The 18,968-nt window shown below is 46.2% G+C and overlaps 1 long non-coding RNA gene across 1 annotated transcript; it reads right to left on the bottom strand.

Moving 5' to 3' along the window:
* Positions 1–6,661: 6,661 nt before the first annotated feature.
* On the bottom strand, positions 6,662–17,739 carry LOC124667297. Its single transcript, XR_006991214.1, has 2 exons — positions 16,945–17,739; positions 6,662–6,925 (listed from the first exon to the last, which is right to left on the bottom strand). It is a non-coding gene; the product is annotated as an uncharacterized LOC124667297 (long non-coding RNA).
* Positions 17,740–18,968: the final 1,229 nt, after the last annotated feature.

The following is an 18,968-nucleotide window of genomic DNA, read 5'->3' as shown; positions in this document are numbered from 1 at the left end:
CTTTAATATAGCTTATGTTGCTCTTCTCTAGCTAGGATCTTACTTATATGGCCTTGTTTTATTCTTTTGTTATGCCAGCAGCTCAGCCAAAACGTTTTCAAACAAAAATTTATAACTATTAGGGCGTGTTTGGTACTAAAGTGTTTGTGGGGATTAGTGGTGATAATATTCTAGAGTATTGGGTGAACCGCTAGCGTCACCCAATCCCACAAAACCCCATTCTCAATCCACTAGGTAGAGGTAGAGTATTGGGGATTGAGAAAAATACACTGAGATTTGGGAAAAGGTGGGGATAAGTGGGGTTTAAACTCGCCCAATACTCTAGCACCAAACATGTATTTAGAATAAGTGGAAATTTGAAGTTTGTTGCGGATTACCCTCACTAAAACTCTAGCGCCAAACAAGGCCTAGAGTATATCACGTTTAGTCATATCTCTGGTAAACTGTCGTGGTTGGGGAACGATCCGGTAGTTCACGCGCTTGTGGATGTACGTATAGAGGCAATGTAACCCCGAGGTATTGTTTTTTTTTTGTTGAAGACTCACCTCGAAGAGATCTGGCTGAATGCTTACGGTTAAAGATGGATTTTAAGATGATTCAGAGAGTGATGGTCGAATGGGGGAATTATACTATGCTGGAAAAAGGAGGTTCATGTTCAACTTTTGTTTTCACGCCTGAACTACATTGATGTGAAGATTGTGGAGAGTGACAAACAATGAAGATTTGGAATTTATGGGAAATTCAAATGGGAGAACAAATATCGTACTTGCCAAAGGATGAGGGACATGAAAGGTAATCATAGTTTGCCGTGGGTGATGAACTGATGATGGGATATTTTAAAGAAATTTTGTACTTGCATGAGAAGGAAGGCTGAGACCCGAGACCCCAACAGTACCCGAGAAATTTTGACCGTGAGCTCGAAGATTTGGGGTTTATTGGTGACCAGTTTACATGGCGAAGGGGAAGAATCCGAGAACGTCTTGACAGGTTGTTGCTAACCCACAGTTTATGAACCTAATGCCAAATGTTGCAGTAACCAACATGAAGTTTAGTCGCTCAGACCATCGACCGATATCGTTAGACACTGAGCACCACCCCATGCAAAATCAGGTCAACCATGCTGGGCCGAGACGGTTTGAAGCCAAGTGGCTCAGGGAGGATCACTTTGGCGACGTGGTCACCAATGCATGGGAAGAAGCAGCCATGCACGTGCACCCTGGTGGCATTCTCGACAAACTAAATCATTTGCATGCAAATCTGCATGTTTGGGATCATGTGGTGTTAAAGAAACCAAAGAAGCAGCTAGAACAAGCCCAACGAGAGCTGGAGTGAGTGATGTGTGCACCAATGTCTGACGAGAATAAGACGAACTGAATTAGCAAAACGCATTGAGAGGCCGTTAGAGCAAGAGGAACTATATTGGCAACAACGATCCCGTGCTAACCGGCTCAAGAATGGAGATACAAAATACAAGTTACTTTAATAATTATGCAAATGCTAGGAGGAAAAAGAATTTCATTTCCAAACTGAAAGATGATGATGGTGGATGGGTGGAAGGTAGCACACTAAACCCTCTAATTTTGAACTACTTTTCTAACCTCTTCATTCGGAGCCCGGAGGTGCATGTTATAGATCCTGCGGATTCATATCTCTGTCATGTAATTGTGACACTTGAATGTTTATCCTTGTGTAGGGTAAATGATGTTCACCCAGCAGGAGGTTATGTGAACTTTTTACAAAATCCTACTAATTTCCCTTTTTCGCAACAACTTCCTAGCCGTCCAAACATGCCACAAAACTACAATTATGTGTTGACCAGCTTGTTTAGGTGCTAATGCTTGGAGCCAGCACATCATTGGATTTCTTGAGTGCATTTGCACAAGGTATTATTGAGGTTTTTGGCGGAGAATATCTGCGCCCCCCTACGCCTAAAGAAATTCTTCAGTCTTATGGAAATTGGCCATGCTCGTGGCTTCCCTGCCAGGTTAGGAAGTATTAATTGTATGCACTAGCAGCGGAAGAACTATCCAATGGAATGGAGGGATCAGTTCACAGGTCACCACGGAGGTCCTACTATGATACTTGAAGCTGTTGCGTCATATGATCTCCGCATATGGCATGCTTATTTGGAGTTGATGGATCAAACAATGACATTAATGGTTTGAATCGGTCATCATTGTTCATCAGTACTTTGAAAGGAGAGGCGCCTAGGGTTCAATACACTGTCAATGGAGGCAATATGACACCGGTTATTACCTTGCTGATGGCATATATCTAGAATGGGCTACGTTTGTTAAGTCAATACCGCTTCCTCAGAATGACAATAACAAATTGTTTGCAAAGCGTCAAGAAAGGGTAAGGAAGGATGTTGATCGGGCTTTGCTGCACTCCAATCTCGTTTAGTATTGTCAATTGTCCGGCAAAATTTTGGAAACGTGCAACCACTGGATCTATAATGAACGAGTATCGTTATCATTTCTTCTCAGTGGCGGCATCTCCTAACATGCCAAGCGTGTTCATGATGGCGTCCTTGGCGCCCATGGCGGCGCCCATCACCTGCCCACCGGCCTACTGGAAGACGTTGTCGTGGGCGGCCTCCTCCTTGGCGGTAGCGGGGCCCTTGGTGTACTCTACAACGTCAGCGACCCTGTCCTAGACGTACTAGGAGTTAATAGTCCACCAACTACATATCCCGAGGAGGTTCCATGCCGGCAGAACCCAATGAGTTCTTAAAGCACCTCCAGACGTCTCATCGACCAGGCCCCCGGCAACCATTTTTTTCATTCGGACGCCGTTATTCGGCCCAGCCTCGCCCCCGGTTCCTCGTTTACCCCCGGAATAGGCCCTTAATCCATCAAGAGAGCCCAGGCCATCCCCGGCCCCCCGGGGTGCGCCCGGGGACTCCGGACGAGAGAAAAACGTGGATGGGCCTGCTCTATCGGCGAGAGAACACGCGAACCCCACCACTTTCTTGTCGCAAAATCTCTCCCCTCTCGTAGCTCTCTCGTCGTCGGCACCACCGCTCGCCAATCCGCTGGCCGGTTGCCTGCACTCCATCGTCCCTCCTCCCACCAGCCTATATTCCGCCATCCATCTTGTCGTCTGCCTATATTCCGCCGTCGAGCAACTCCTCGCGTCACGCCTCGTCGACCACGCCCGGCAGGTGTTCGTCCATTTTCCTGGGCGAACATGGACTTGGACGACGAGGAGGGGTAGATGTTCGCCGAGCCTTTTGAAGAAGAGATGGCAACCGCCGCCCAAGACAAGGAACACATGTTGATCCTAGCTTGCTTGTCCGGCTTGTACGCGGAGAAGGCCATTGGTCGCCGTGGTGGGTCGGCACTAGGTCGCCGGAAGTGCAAGTTGAGGCAGCGAATGGAGGGCTACTGCATGCTCTACGCCGACTACCTCGCCAACAGTCCATTGCACGGTGAGGCTGTTTTTAGGCGTCGTTTCAGGATGAGCCGGAAACTCTTCCTGAAAATTGTGTATGCCCTTCGAGACTACGACTCCTATTTCAGATGCAAGTTGGATTGCACCAGCATGGCAGGGTTTTCCGCCCTCTAATAGTGCACGGTGGCTATGCGGATGCTGGCATATGGAGCTCCTGATGATTCTGCCGATGACTATCTTCGGATGGCGGAGTCCATCACCCTTGATTGTTTCTACCGGTTCTGCAGGGCGGTGATAGCAGTGTTTGGGGACATCTACTTGAGATCACCCACTATCGAAGACACTGCTCGGATCCTCGCTTTCAATGAAGCTCGAGGATTTCTGGGGATGCTTGGAAGCATTGACTGCATGCATTGGAAATGGAAGACCTGTCTGTTTACCTGTCAGGGAATGTGCAAGGGTCACAAAAAAGGCTGCATTGTGATACTTGAGGCAGTGGCTACCCATGATCTCTGGATTTGGCACTCCTTCTTTGGTATGCCGGGATCCAACAACGACAACAACGTTTTGCAGTGCTCGCCGATCTTCTCCAAGCTTGTTGAGGGTCATGCTCCCCCGGTTGACTTTGTGATCAATGGTCGGCACTACAACAAGAGATATTATCTTGCAGACGGTATCTATCCAAAGTGGGCAACAGTTGTGAAGACTATCTCAAGCCCCGTCCTCCCGAAGGAGGTGAAGTTTGTCAAGGAACAAGAAGGTTGCCGAAAGGACATCGAGCGTGCATTTGGTGTCCTCCAGCATAGATTTGTTGTAGTCTACTTCCCAGCTATGACTTGGTCCAAAGATCAAATGTGGGAGGTGATGAACTGTTGTGTGTGCTTACACAATATGATTATTCAGAATGAGCGAAAGTATTCGGTTCCTCTTATTGAACAAGGTGCACCATATGATAGAAAGGGTTCTCTTGCATAGCCTAATCACAAGGTGCCGGCATCGTGAGCTTCATTCAACGCTATGCGTCAAAAGATTCGAGACTCCACAATGCATCAATAGCTGCAGGATGATCTGGTGGAGCACATATGGAGGCTTCGAGGCAACACCAACTAGTTTCCATTTGATTTGTGTCAAAACTTGTCAAATTATTTGCTTACTTTGTTGAACTGTAACATTTATTTGTAAAAATAAGTTAAATATTGGCAAAAAAAAATTCAAACTCACCCAACTGTCAATTTATTTGTGAAACTAAGACAAAAACGCCGATCTCCGGGCGTCTACCTGGGGAGACGGCTGGAGTTCGACGCTTCCTACACCAAAATTTCGTTCAATCCAACGCTATTTACCGTCAAATTTGATCGTAGGAAGCACGAACGGCTGAAGGTGCTTACATATGTCCGCTGTGTCGGCAGAACCCAATTGCTTCCGCATTTGAAAGCAGGCAAGTCACAAAATGAGTAAATAACGTGCAAACAGAACAACCACATAAAAAGGACAGCCATCCATATGAAGAATTATTCTGTAAGCCAGTACCTTCCTCGCTCGCGGCGCGATTCTCTACCCTGCAAGAAGCAAGGCAGAGGTACAGTACCCAATCTTGATCCTTGGATCGAAAATAAAAGACAGAGATTGAGACAAACACTGTAGCGACGGAACACTGCAGAGACGACACTGTAGCGATGACACTGTTCATTGGTCCCTGTAGCGACTGACCTGAATCGTCAGACTGGAATCCAACGGCCGAAAAATGATGGCAGGGCAGAGGTACTGTAGCTCTCTGCCCTGCAAGAAGCAAGTCAGAGAATCCGGGGCGCCTCGCTTTTGAGCCTTGTGGGTCGCTGGATTTCGGATAGGAGTTATCTTGGCCATTAACTCAGGCCACTAAACATTTTTCTTTTAGTTGCGAAAGGGTTCATGTTAATAGTCCACCAACTACATATGCTTAGAGCAATAATTCAATATCAGTCATTCATCACACGTATGGATGGAACCTCCTCGGATGTCTCCACAAATACAGGATAGTAATTAAACCCCCATCTGGATTCCAGTAGGCAAGTTGCCCGGTAATCTCCTTCTGACCACCTTGGGGACCAAGTTGCCGACTCAAAAGTAAGTCAGAATCTTTGATACGTGCATTTTGTATAATGTATTTTGCATCATATATGTGTAGTTCATAATGTTGTTTGCATTGTTCTTGCATCTATCATTTTTAGATAGTTTACGAGATTTTCTTCAAGAATCTCTTTGCTTCGGTATTTAATTTTGTGAGGCGAAAAACTATTTTTTTTCTTCGAAACATATACCCACCCCTATGAACGCACGCACACCCTACCTCTATGAGCAAGAAACTGATCTAACGGGCGTCTCGCTGTCGACGGGAACGTTGCCTCACAGTGAAGAATATTACGTCTTTTAATGAGACACCAAAATGTCAAATCTGTGATTTGAACTCTGGTGTGCTGAGGGTGCCACTGCCCTCCTAACCATCCAACCACATGAGAGCATATGATCCATTTATTTTGAAATGCATGTTACAAACATTTTGAAATTTTAAAAAATTCAAACGTGCATCTTCACGTGCTACGTGCTCACAAAATTGTTTCATGAAAAATCGACTTGCCGTGCGGCATGTGTAAAAAAGACAAAACTGAATGCTAAAAATTACGCTTTTCAGACGACAAAGTTTCTCTTTTTTTTTGCAGATATCACAAAAAATATTGGGTTCTCACGAAACTTGACAACAAATGTATTGTGGAGATGTACATGTAGAAATTTTGTTAATTTTTTTTCGATATTTCAAAATATATTTTTTAGGTAGAGGGAGCATATGCACCCTGGAGACGAATTGAATTTTCGCCTTTTGTTGCATTTTGTTGTTTCACGGATCTTTAGCACTCCAAATAATAAATCAAGAAAGGAATACCACGCCACTTTTTAGCCAAGACGAGGACCACCAGCTTTGGCGGCCCACAAGGAGAGCCACGAGGCTCCAGATAGGGCCCACGACTGATCATTCGAATTTTAACCACGTACTATTGCCAAACTAAATTGCAATCTAAATTACATACAAACATGTATGGTCAGTTGGTCACTAATATGGTTTTGCGCAAGTGTAGCAATAATAATGCACGTCAAGTGAAACATGATTATATCCATACTGATGTACATGTGCTTTTTTTTATTAGCATGATATTTTTTTTTTTTTGAGATGTATTAGCATGATATTTTTGGTAGCTATACAATCGTATTATTTGAAATCATAGAATATGTGTATATATAGGACACCCGGAGTTCATTTCTAGGACAACTTTAACACATTAAAGAACATCCTCACATTTGTCAGGGTAGCTGTGCTAGTTAATAACTAAGCAACCATGATTCACTAAGGCGTGAATGCAGGTTAGCCAAAATCATCAAGCTGAGTTGAGGCAATGGAGAAGGGACATGGGAAGCATACGATGATATGAAGTCTGGTCATGTCGAACACGTAGTCCTCGAGCACTCTGTCTCTCTATGTGTGCCGTAAGCAACCGATCTAAGGAAATATACACTAAGCAAATAATTAACATCAGACAAATATAAGTGGTTAATAATACAAATTAAATTAATGAGATATGCTGCATGGTGCATAGCCTAGCAAGGAAATCATGTTGAAATATTGGCCTGGCCCAAATTAGATTTCAGTTTTTCCTATAAATCTCAAAGCCCACATAGTGGCAGCCTTGTGAGTTTGAGCCCAAGTTGGTGGCAGCTCACTAGGGAGTGGCAAGAGGTGGGAAGTTTAGTCCCACATGGAAAGTTGGGAGGAAGTTAGACCACCTTATAAGGTGGGTTGTTCCACCACTAGTAAGTGAGTGAGAATAGGAGTGCTACACGCGCGCTCCTCCTCCTCCTCGCTCGCTCGTCTCGACTCGACTCGACACGTCACGTCACGTCACGTCACGACGCGCGCCGCGCTCGTGGTGAGTGGATTGAGCCTCGAGTTGGACTCGATTCTTTCTAATGGAACTTGGGAGTTGTCAGAACGACCCCATGGATGCAAGCCAGTAGGCTGCAAATGGGTGTTCAAGAAGAAGCTAAGACCTGATGGTACTATTGAAAAGTACAAGGCACGGCTTGTAGCGAAAGGCTACACACAGAGAGAAGGCGAAGATTACTTCGACACCTATTCACCTGTCGCTAGACTTACCACCATTCGAGTACTACTATCCATGGCTGCCTCCTATGGTCTTATCGTTCATCAAATGGACGTAAAGATGGCTTTCCTTAATGGAGAGTTGGAAGAGGAAATCTATATGGATCAGCCTGATGGGTTTGTAGTACAAGGTGAAGAAAGAAAGGTGTGCAAGTTGCTGAAATCTTTATATGGCCTAAAACAAGCACCTAAGCAATGGCATGAGAAGTTTGACGTGAACTTTGACTTCGTAGGCTTTGTTGTCAATGAGGCTGACAAGTGTGTTTACTATCGCCATGGTGGGGGCGAAGGTGTTATACTATGTTTGTATGTGGATGATATTCTGATCTTTGGTACAAACATGAAAGTAATACACGAGGTCAAGTCTTTCTTGTCAAAGAGCTTTGATATGAAAGATCCGGGAGAAGCCGATGTGATTCCGAACATCAAGCTGATTAAGAACGAGAGTGGGATTACTCTAACGCAATCCCATTATGTTGAGAAGATCTTGAGCCGGTTCGGCTATATTGATAGCAAGCTTTCTTCAACACCTTATGATCCCAGTGTGACATTACGCAAGAACCGAATGATTGCCGTAGATCAACTGAGATATTCTCAGATTGTTGGCTCACTCATGTACTTAGCGAGCGCGACTAGACCGGACATCTCTTTTGCTGTTAGCAAGTTGAGTAGGTTCATGTCAAACCCGGTACTCGATCATTGGCATGCACTTGATAGGGTCATGCGCTACCTATGTGGTACAATGAGTTATGGGATTCACTATTCAGGGCACCCAGTCAGTGCTTGAAGGATATAGTGATTCGAATTGGATCTCGGATGTAGCTGATCTGTACGCCACAAGTGGGTATGTATTTACCTTTGGAGGTGGCGCAGTGTCATGGAGATCTTGTAAGCAAACTATATTGACGAGGTCAACTATGGAAGCAGAACTAACTGCTTTAGACACAACCACTGTTGAATCAGAATGGTTGCGTGAGCTCTTGATGGACTTGCCTGTGGTTGAAAAACCTGTTCCGGCAATCCTTTTGAATTGTGACAATCAAACCGTAATTGTCAAAGTGAACAATTCTAAGGATAACGCGAAGTCATCAAGACACGTCAAGAGACGTTTGAAGTCCGTCAGAAATTGCGAAACTCCGGAGTAATAATCGTTACATATATTCAAACGAGACAAAAACCTGGAAGATCCCTTTACAAAGGGACTATCACGTAATGTGATAGAAAGTGCATCGAGGGAGATGGGTTTGAGACCCGTTGATGTTACGCCATAGTGGTAACCCAACCTTTGTGATCGGAGATCCCGTGAATTAGGACCTGGGAAGAACAAACTAGTGGTTTAATTAAGGAGAGTATTATGTAACCCTCTCTATGTGAAGATGCACAACTCTCAATTGTCAGAAGGCGAGGTTGGCAAAAGCCTTAATGTGTTTATGTTGGCTATTTTAGCAAAGATGTCTGTCCTACGAGCATTCTTGAAATAACACACCTATATGAGTCCGATTGTTAAACGTCGCAATCTATGAGATTTGGGTGATCTCTAGTAAACTCATGAAGAGACCACGAAGTATGACGCATATGCTTCACCCGCGGGTAGGCTACTGGCAGCCATGTACTCGGTCATGACTTTGAGTGAAACCCCTGTTCACGCAAAACTTGCAATTCAAGGCTTAGTCCATTGTTCAAGTGTGAATGGATGTAGCTTAAGGTTCTAGGCGGAAGTTCAACTTAACAGTCTCCGTCGAAACACCGGTATATAAACAAGCAGCGAGTATTGGTAAATCTCTAAATGGGGATTTGAGATCTCAGTGGGGGATTGTTGAAATATTGGCCCACTTTTAGTGGCCCAAATTAGATTTCAGTTTTTCCTATAAATCTCAAAGCCCACATAGTGGCAGCCTTGTGAGTTTGAGCCCAAGTTGGTGGCAGCTCACTAGGGAGTGGCAAGAGGTGGGAAGTTTAGTCCCACATGGAAAGTTGGGAGGAAGTTAGACCACCTTATAAGGTGGGTTGTTCCACCACTAGTAAGTGAGTGAGAATAGGAGTGCTACACGCGCGCTCCTCCTCCTCCTCGCTCGCTCGTCTCGTCTCGACTCGACACGACACGACACGTCCACGACGCGCGCCGCGCTCGTGGTGAGTGGATTGAGCCTCGAGCCGAGACTTTCCTTACTTTTGCAGCTCAGAAAACGAACGAGTCCTAGACGGACGCGTCGCCGCAGCTTAGTCGGTTCGGGTCGCTCCCGGATCGTGGGCTATCTCAGTAATCGACTCGAAACGTTCGTGCGACGTGGGCGTGGCCCACGTTGCCTAGGGTTTCCCGAGCCTATATAATCTCCTGCCCGGCTACCGCAGAAACATATCCAATACACGAGTTAGGGTTTCCACCTCTCTCTGCTTGAGCCGCCATCGTAGCCTACTCCATCGGGCGGTGCCGACGTGCATCGGCGAACGGGAGAGCAGGTCTCCGGAACCGCTCGTCCTTGCGATCCTGTACGGGAGAGGGCGAATTAGGTTTTTGGGAAGCGCTCTGCGCGACTGCTCAAGCTCTTCATCACGGTCGTCTTCCGTCCAAGTCGGGCGGTGCCGCATACCGTCGTCTTCAACGCCGTCTACTTCGACCCGTCGTTCCCGTCATCAACAACGTTGTCATCAACAACGTTATCGTCGCGACATCGTCCGCTACACCTCGACCGCCACCACCACCGGATCGGTACGTGCTACATATCTCGATCCGTTTAGCGATGGATGCTTTACCGTTTGCGCTCGCTGCTACTCATGTTGATTAATGCATCTAGTATGTTTGAGTTTCACATGTTAGTAGTTACCGCCATCATGTTTTATATTCTGGAATTAATCATGGAAATTGTGCCTAATTATCCAACAATCCAAAAACCTAATTGTAGGCAATTTCCCGAGTTAACAATGGCTGGTTTTTCCGATGCACCGAGGCCGGATAAGTTTACCGGTGTGCACTTTAAGAGGTGGCAGTATAAGGCCATGCTCCGGCTTACTCATCCGAAAGTGTTCGAAGTTACTAATGGTTTACTCGAAGGAACTATATCCCGACCAAGATCGAACAAGTTCAAGGAAAACAATACTCTCTTCGTCGGATGCGTTCTAAGTATTCTTGCCGATCGTCCGTGTGATGTGTACATGCACTTAACGAGATGGTAAAGAGCTCCGGGATGCACTCGAATGCTAAGTTCAGTGCAACCGATGCAGCAATGGAACCGTACATCATGGAGAGCTTCCATGACATCGGGATGGTTAACAACCGTTCAGTAGTCGAACAAGCTCATGAGATACAGATGCATTGCGAAAGAGCTTGAATTCCTTAAGTGTGCCTTACTCGACAAGTTTGTGGTCGGATGCATCATCGCTAAGTTGCCCCTTCGTGGAGGAACTTTGCCACAACTCTCAAACACAAGAGACAAGGAGATATCGCTTGAAAATCTGATAGCATCTCTTGATGTTGAGGAGAAAGTTCGGGCTAAGGATAATACCGAGAAAGGAGAGGGTCGAGCCTAGCGCCAACATGGTGCGTAAGAAACCCTACAGCAAGAACAAAGGAATAACAAGCCCTCCTTCAATAAGCCTATGAAGACTACAACCTTCAAGAAGAAGAAGATGATAAACAAAGCAGATCCGAGTCGCTTTACATGTGGAGAGGCTGGCCACTTTTCTAAGGACTCGTCCTGCAGAGGGCGGACCGCAAGAAAAAGGGGAGGCAAGTCAACACGGTGACCGCTAGCAATGCCGATGGGTACGGTAATCTCTTTACTCGTTCTTTCGGTATTTCAATCTCCATGTTGGTGGATTGTTACTGGTGCTAATGTTCATGTGTGTGCCGACATATCCATGTTCACTTCTTACCGAGTCGCCCGGGATTCTTCCGTCTTGATGGGGAATGGGTCACATGCTTCGTTCGTGGTGTTGGCACTGTAGATCCGAAGTTCACTTCGGGAAGATCGTGCACCGAGGAACGTGCGAGCATGTCCCTACTATGAACAAGAATCTCGTTAGCGGCTCCCTTCTATGCGAGAGATGGGTTTAAGGTTGTTTTAGAGTCGAATAAAGTAGTTGTTTCCAAGTTTGTACAATTTATTGGTAAAGGCTATGAGTGCGGAGGCTTGTTCCGCTTTTCGCTTTCCGATTTCGATAATAAGTCCGTGAACCATATTTGTGGCAATGTTAGTGATGATACCGAGTGTTTGGCATTCTCGTTTATGTCACATTAATTTTGGTTTAATGTCTCGGCTATCCAGCTTAAGTTTAATTCCGAAATTCACCATTGCCAAAGGTTCTAAGTGCCATAGTTGTGTGCAATCAAAGCAACCTCGGAAGCCCCATAAGGCGGCCGAGGAGAGAAACTTGGCACCTCTAGAACTCATACATTCGATCTATGCGAGATGAATGGTGTGTTGACAAAAGGTGGAAAGAGATATTTCATGACATTGATTGATGATGCGACTAGATTTTGCTATGTTTATTTGTTGCGAACTAAAGATGAAGCTTTTGACTACTTTAAAATTTATAAGGCCGAAGTTGAAAATCAACTAGAGAGAAAGATCAAGCGTCTTAGGTCGGATCGTGGTGGCGAATATTTTCCTAAAATCTTTGATGAATTCTGTGAGGAACATGGCATTATTCATGAGAGGACGCCTCCCTATTCACCCCAATCAAACGGGGTTGCCGAGAGGAAAAACCGCACGCTGACTAACTTGGTGAACTCCATGTTAGCCACTGCTGATTTATCTAAGGCATGGTGGGGGGAGGCTTTATTGACTTCATGTCATGTCCTGAATAGAGTTCCTAACAAGAATAAAGATAAAACCCCTTACGAAGAGTGGGATGGGAGAAAACCATCACTTTCGTATTTGCGCACATGGGGATGTTTGGCGAAAGTCAATATTCCAATTACTAAGAAGCGCAAACTTGGACCAAAGACAGTGGATTGTATCTTTCTAGGTTATGCTCCTCGGAGTGTAGGATATAGATTTTTAGTAGTTCAATCCGAGGTACCGATATGCATGTTGATACTATTATGGAATCTCGTGATGCAACATTTTTTGAGAATATGTTTCCTATGAAAGATATGCATAGCATTGCTAGAATTTCTACCGAGATAATTCCCGAGTCTAGTACATCTAATGAGTATTTTGAACAATCACATGAGAATGTTACTGAGAAGGATGACAATGAAGCTCCTAAACGGAGCAAGAGACGAAGGATTGAAAAATCCTTTGGTGATGATTTCATTGTGTACCTTGTGGATGACACTCCCACGTCCATTGCAGAGGCATATGCATCTCCAGATGCAGATGACTGGAAAGAAGCTCGTCCATAATGAGATGGACTCGATTCTTTCTAATGGAACTTGGGAGTTGTCGAACGACCCCATGGATGCAAGCCGTAGGGCCGCAAATGGGTGTTCAAGAAGAAGCTAAGACTCGATGGTACTATTGAAAAGTACAAGGCACGGCTTTGTAGCGAAAGGCTACACACAGAGAGAAGGCGAAGATTACTTCGACACCTATTCACACTGTCGCTAGACTTACCACCATTCGAGTACTACTATCCATGGTCGCCTCCTATGGTCTTATCGTTCATCAAATGGACGTAAAGACGGCTTTCCTTAATGGAGAGTTGGAAGAGGAAATCTATATGGATCAGCTCGATGGGTTTGTAGTACAAGGTGAAGAAAGAAAGGTGTGCAAGTTGCTCGAAATCTTTATATGGCCTAAAACAAGCACCTAAGCAATGGCATGAGAAGTTTGACGAACTTTGACTTCGTAGGCTTTGTTGTCAATGAGGCTGACAAGTGTGTTTACTATCGCCATGGTGGGGGCGAAGGTGTTATACTATGTTTGTATGTGGATGATATTCTGATCTTTGGTACAAACATGAAAGTAATACACGAGGTCAAGTCTTTCTTGTCAAAGAGCTTTGATATGAAAGATCCGGGAGAAGCCGATGTGATTCCGAACATCAAGCCGATTAAGAACGAGAGTGGGATTACTCTAACGCAATCCCATTATGTTGAGAAGATCTTGAGCCGGCTCGGCTATATTGATAGCAAGCCTTCTTCAACACCTTATGATCCTGAGCGTGACATTACGCAAGAACCGAAGGATTGCCGTAGATCAACCGAGATATTCTCGCATTGTTGGCTCACTCATGTACTTAGCGAGCGCGACTAGACCGGACATCTCTTTTGTCGTTAGCAAGTTGAGTAGGTTCATGTCAAACCCGGCATCGATCATTGGCATGCACTTGATAGGGTCATGCGCTACCTATGTGGTACAATGAGTTATGGGATTCACTATTCAGGGCACCCACTCGTGCTTGAAGGATATAGTGATTCGAATTGGATCTCGGATGTAGCCGATCCGTACGCCACAAGTGGGTATGTATTTACCTTTGGAGGTGGCGCAGTTGTCATGGAGATCTTGTAAGCAAACTATATTGACGAGGTCAACTATGGAAGCGGAACTAATCGCTTTAGACACAACCACCGTTGAATCGAATGGTTGCGTGAGCTCTTGATGGACTTGCCTCGTGGTTGAAAAACCTGCTCCAGGCAATCCTTTTGAATTGTGACAATCAAACCGTAATTGTCAAAGTGAACAATTCTAAGGATAACGCGAAGTCATCAAGACACGTCAAGAGACGTTTAAAGTCCGTCAGAAATTGCGAAACTCCGGAGTAATAACCGTTACATATATTCAAACGTACAAAAACCTGCGCGATCCCTTTACAAAGGGACTATCACGTAATGTGATAGAAAGTGCATCGAGGGAGATGGGTTTGAGACCCGTTGATGTTACGCCATAGTGGTAACTCCAACCTTTGTGATCGGAGATCCCGTGAATTAGGACCTCGGGAAGAACAAACTAGTGGTTTAATTAAGGAGAGTATTATGTAACCCTCTCTATGTGAAGATGCACAACTCTCAATTGTCGTAAGGCGAGTTGGCAAAAGCCTTAATGTGTTTATGTTGGCTATTTTAGCAAAGATGTCTGTCCTACGGAGCATTCTTGAAATAACACACCTATATGAGTCCGATTGTTAAACGTCGCAATCTATGAGATTTGGGTGATCTCTAGTAAACTCATGAAGAGACCACGAAGTATGACGCATATGCTTCACCCGCGGGGTAGGCTATCGCGTACCATGTACCGGTCATGACTTTGAGTGAAACCCCTGTTCACGCAAAACTTGCAATTCAAGGCTTAGTCCATTGTTCAAGTGTGAATGGATGTAGCTTAAGGTTCTAGGCGGAAGTTCAACTTAACGAGCCTCCGCTGAAACACCTGGTATATAAACAAGCAACGAGTATTGGTAAATCTCTAAATAGGGATTTGAGATCTCAGTGGGGGATTGTTGAAATATTGGCCCACTTTTAGTGGCCCAAATTAGATTTCAGCTTTTGCTATAAATCTCAAAGCCCACATAGTGGCAGCTCTTGTGAGTTTGAGCCCAAGTTGGTGGCAGCTCACTAGGGAGTGGCAAGAGGTGGGAAGTTTAGTCCCACATGGAAAGTTGGGAGGAAGTTAGACCACCTTATAAGGCGGGTTGTTCCACCACTAGTAAGTGAGTGAGAATAGGAGTGCTACACGCGCGCTCCTCCTCCTCCTCGCTCGCTCGTCTCGTCTCGACTCGACACGACACGACACGACACGACACGACACGACACGACACACGCCGCGCTCGTGGTGAGTGGATTGAGCCTCGAGCCGAGACTTTCCTTACTTTTTGCAGCTCAGGAAAACGAACAGAGTCCTAGACGGACGCGTCGCAGTTAGTCGGTTCGGGTCGCTCCCGGATCGTAGGCTATCTGTAACCGACTCGAAACGTTCGTGCGACGTGGGCGTGGCCCACGTTGCCTAGGGTTTCCCGAGCCTATATAATCTCCCCGCCCGGCTACCGCAGTAAACATATCCAATACACGAGTTAGGGTTTCCACCTCTCTCTCGCTTGAGCCGCCATCGTAGCCTACTCCATCCCGCGAGCCGACGTGCATCGGCGAACGGGAGAGCAGAGTCTCCGAACCGCTCGTCCTTGCGATCTTGTACGGGAGAGGGCGAATTAGGTTTTTGGGAAGCGCTCTGCGCGACTGCTCAAGCTCTTCATCACGGGTCGTCTTCCGTCCAAGTCGGGCGGTGCTGCATACCGTCGTCTTCAACGCCGTCTACTTCGACCCGTCGTTCCCGTCATCAACAACGTTGTCATCAACAACGTTACTGCTGCGACATCGTTTGCTACACCTCCACCGCCACCACCACCAGATCGGTACGTGCTACATATCTCGATCTGTTTAGCGATGGATGCTTTACCGTTTGCGCTGTCGCTACTCATGTTGATTAATGCATCTAGTATGTTTGAGTTTCACATGTTAGTAGTTACTGCCATCATGTTTTATATTCTGGAATTAATCATGGAAATTGTGCCTAATTATCCAACAAATCACTCACAAGGTTTCCTCTTCCCATTGGGTAGTATAGATCTATGATAGTTTGTACTCCAATAACTGTAAGAAGAAATTGTAGAATTTTAAGTTCTACAAAATTATTCTATATCGATTGTTTAATACTATATAGGTTTAGAAGTCATAAGAATGTTTTCTATAGATCGCACTTAGTTTCTAAGGAATATTTTGTAGAGTCCAACCTTTTGGAAATATATACCATGAACAATATAATTATTTATTGAAATTGTTCAGTAGTTTTTCTGGATGACCATTATGCAGATGATATAATTTGGTCGTTTGTAATTATATACACATATCATCAAGAATTGGTTATCGAAACTATACCTAACATCACATAAATACTATCGGGGAGCTCGATCGCGCTCTAGTACAAACAACATGTAAGGTCATTGATATGGGTTGTTTGGAAGTGGAGTAGTAATAATGAACCCCAAATTAAGGATGATTAAAGTAACATATTGGAGAAATTCTATGTTATTTAGCATGGTATGTGTGGTAGCTATAAAACCATATTATTTCTAATCACGTAATATGAGAATATACGGCACCTGGAATTCATTTCTTAGACAATTCAAAAAACTAAACAACCATATTCAGCAAGGCATGAATGCAGATTAGCTGAAAGCTCATCACTGAGAGTTGCAGAAACCTAGCAGGGAAATGTAAAGCATAGGAATATAGGATGATATGACGGTATGACCTAAGGAAAGAGACAACAAAGAAATCAATTTGATAAATATATGTGGTTGCTAGTATAAACTAAATTAATGGGATATGCAGCGTATGGTGCGTAGCCTCACTAGCCTTAAGTCAATACCAATAAGTTAATAAACATGAAAAAGTGTGGGAAAATGAAGTTATATGTTACCTCAGATGATGGCATCAATTTGCTGTGAATTATGATCGAAAGTCAAAGGCGTAAAATCGCACATCAGTCATAGGTCCAAAAGTAGAAGGTGGGCTAATAAGATCCACTGGAGTGGCCACTGAAGACCCAACGTTTTTGTGTGCCATGAGCAGCCAGATGAAGGTAAGGAACTCCCCTCCTCTGGCTAGCTGTGTGGCGTGAGTCTCCGGCCGCGACCTGCCAGCGGCGTACACGATGATCCTCACCCACATGTCTCTCATCTCCTCCAGTGTTTCTTTACATGGTTCGGGCAGAGACAAGGAGGAAGACTCCTCCAATAGTAACTCTTTGAGGTTTTGCAGAATGGCATGTTGCTGCTTGCCGATGCTGCTTCCGCTGCCTGTCATCATCGTCACAAACTTGTCGCGGAAGCCATCTAGCACTGATTTGGCGCTGGTAGCAGTGACCTGCAACATAACTGGTTGTGTGACAAGAAGGTACATCATATAATTGGATAGTTTTCGGCATACACCAACCAAGGCAACTGTCTCCACATCCACACTTGAAACCTCACTCAGGTGTATTACTGTTGATATATGCAAACGGATTATGACAGCACTAAAATTGTTAGACAATTCTCTCGCCAGACTGCGTATGAACCCCTCTAGATGTTGCCACTCTTTTTTCTTGCCACCACTAGTTGATCGTCCAAAAGGGGACGCAAAAATGGTTGTAATCTCTTTCACAAAACTCTCTATGGTATCCTTGTCCACCTGTTCATACTTGGTGTCTAATAACTTGCTCAACCAAAACAATATGCCAAGGGCCTAATAACTTGCTCCACCTGTTCATACTTGGTGTCTAATTGCGCGAGGTCCGTGCTGCGTGCCCCGGGCCTTGGCTGCTCTGCGGAGATTTTAATCTCATCTACCGCGACGGCGACAAGAACAATTCCAACCTAAACCGGCGCATGATGGGACGCTTTCGCCGCGTGCTCAATGACTTGGCCCTCAAGGAGATCTGCCTCAACGGTAGGAGATATACCTGGTCCAACGGCCAATCGCCGCCTACGCTCGTGCACCTTGATCGCTTCTTCTGCACCGCGGACTGGGAAGAAAGCCACGGAGAATGCCACCTGCGCTGCCTCGCCTCCGTCGTCTCCGACCACTCCCCGCTGCTGCTGGATTGCTCGCCCATGCCCGCTGGCCACCGCCGTTTCCGTTTTGAGGAGTTCGGTTGCGCCTGGACGGGTTCCACGACACGGTCACCGCGGCCCGGAACTCTGTCCACCACGCCGACCCCTTCCAGCCGACTCTGGCTTCGCCTGCACGCCACGGCGCGCAGCCTCACCAGCTGGAGCTCGAAGACTGTGGGTACGTAGCGTCCGGATGCGCATGGCGATTGCCAGGGACCTTATCCTACGCTTCGACACAGCCCAGGAGGGCCGTGACCTATCCGCGCACGAGACCTGGCTGCACAAGCAGCTTAAGGCCACTTACCTAGGGTTGGCGTCCCTGGACCGCACCATCGCCCGCCAGCGTGCACGGATCGCCTGCCTCCGCGATGGTGATGCCAATACGGCATTCTTCCATCAGCAGTGCACCTACAGGAGACAAAAGAATAGGATCTACGCCATCCGCGTCGGCGACCAGACGATCACCGATCGAGGCCGCCATTGCCGAGGCTGCCTTCGCTCATTACGACGGCCCGTCGGGCACCAATGTCGCGCGGGACTGCACGCTGGATTTCACGCAGATTATTGAGCCCACGGACAGCCCGGACGCTCTTGAGGCCCCTTTACCGTCGACGAGATCCGGAACGCCGTCAAACGCATGCCGGCCCGCAAGGCTCCCGGACTCGACGGCTTCACCGCGGAATTCCTCCGTGCGTGTTGGACCACCGTCAGCGGGACGTTGTCGACGTGTTCTAGCAGCTCTTCCGGCTCCGCGGCAGAGGGTTTCATCGCCTCAATCGGGCGCCGATGACGCTGCTTCCCAAGCGTGCGGACGCGGCCGCCCGGGTGACTACCGGCCCATAAGCCTCAT

This window comes from Lolium rigidum, chromosome 6 (genome assembly GCF_022539505.1).
Source record: "Lolium rigidum isolate FL_2022 chromosome 6, APGP_CSIRO_Lrig_0.1, whole genome shotgun sequence".
In the NCBI taxonomy this organism is placed as follows: Eukaryota; Viridiplantae; Streptophyta; class Magnoliopsida; order Poales; family Poaceae; genus Lolium; species Lolium rigidum.
Note: the sequence above shows the minus strand (reverse complement) of the source record. Positions and strands in the feature narration are given on the sequence as shown.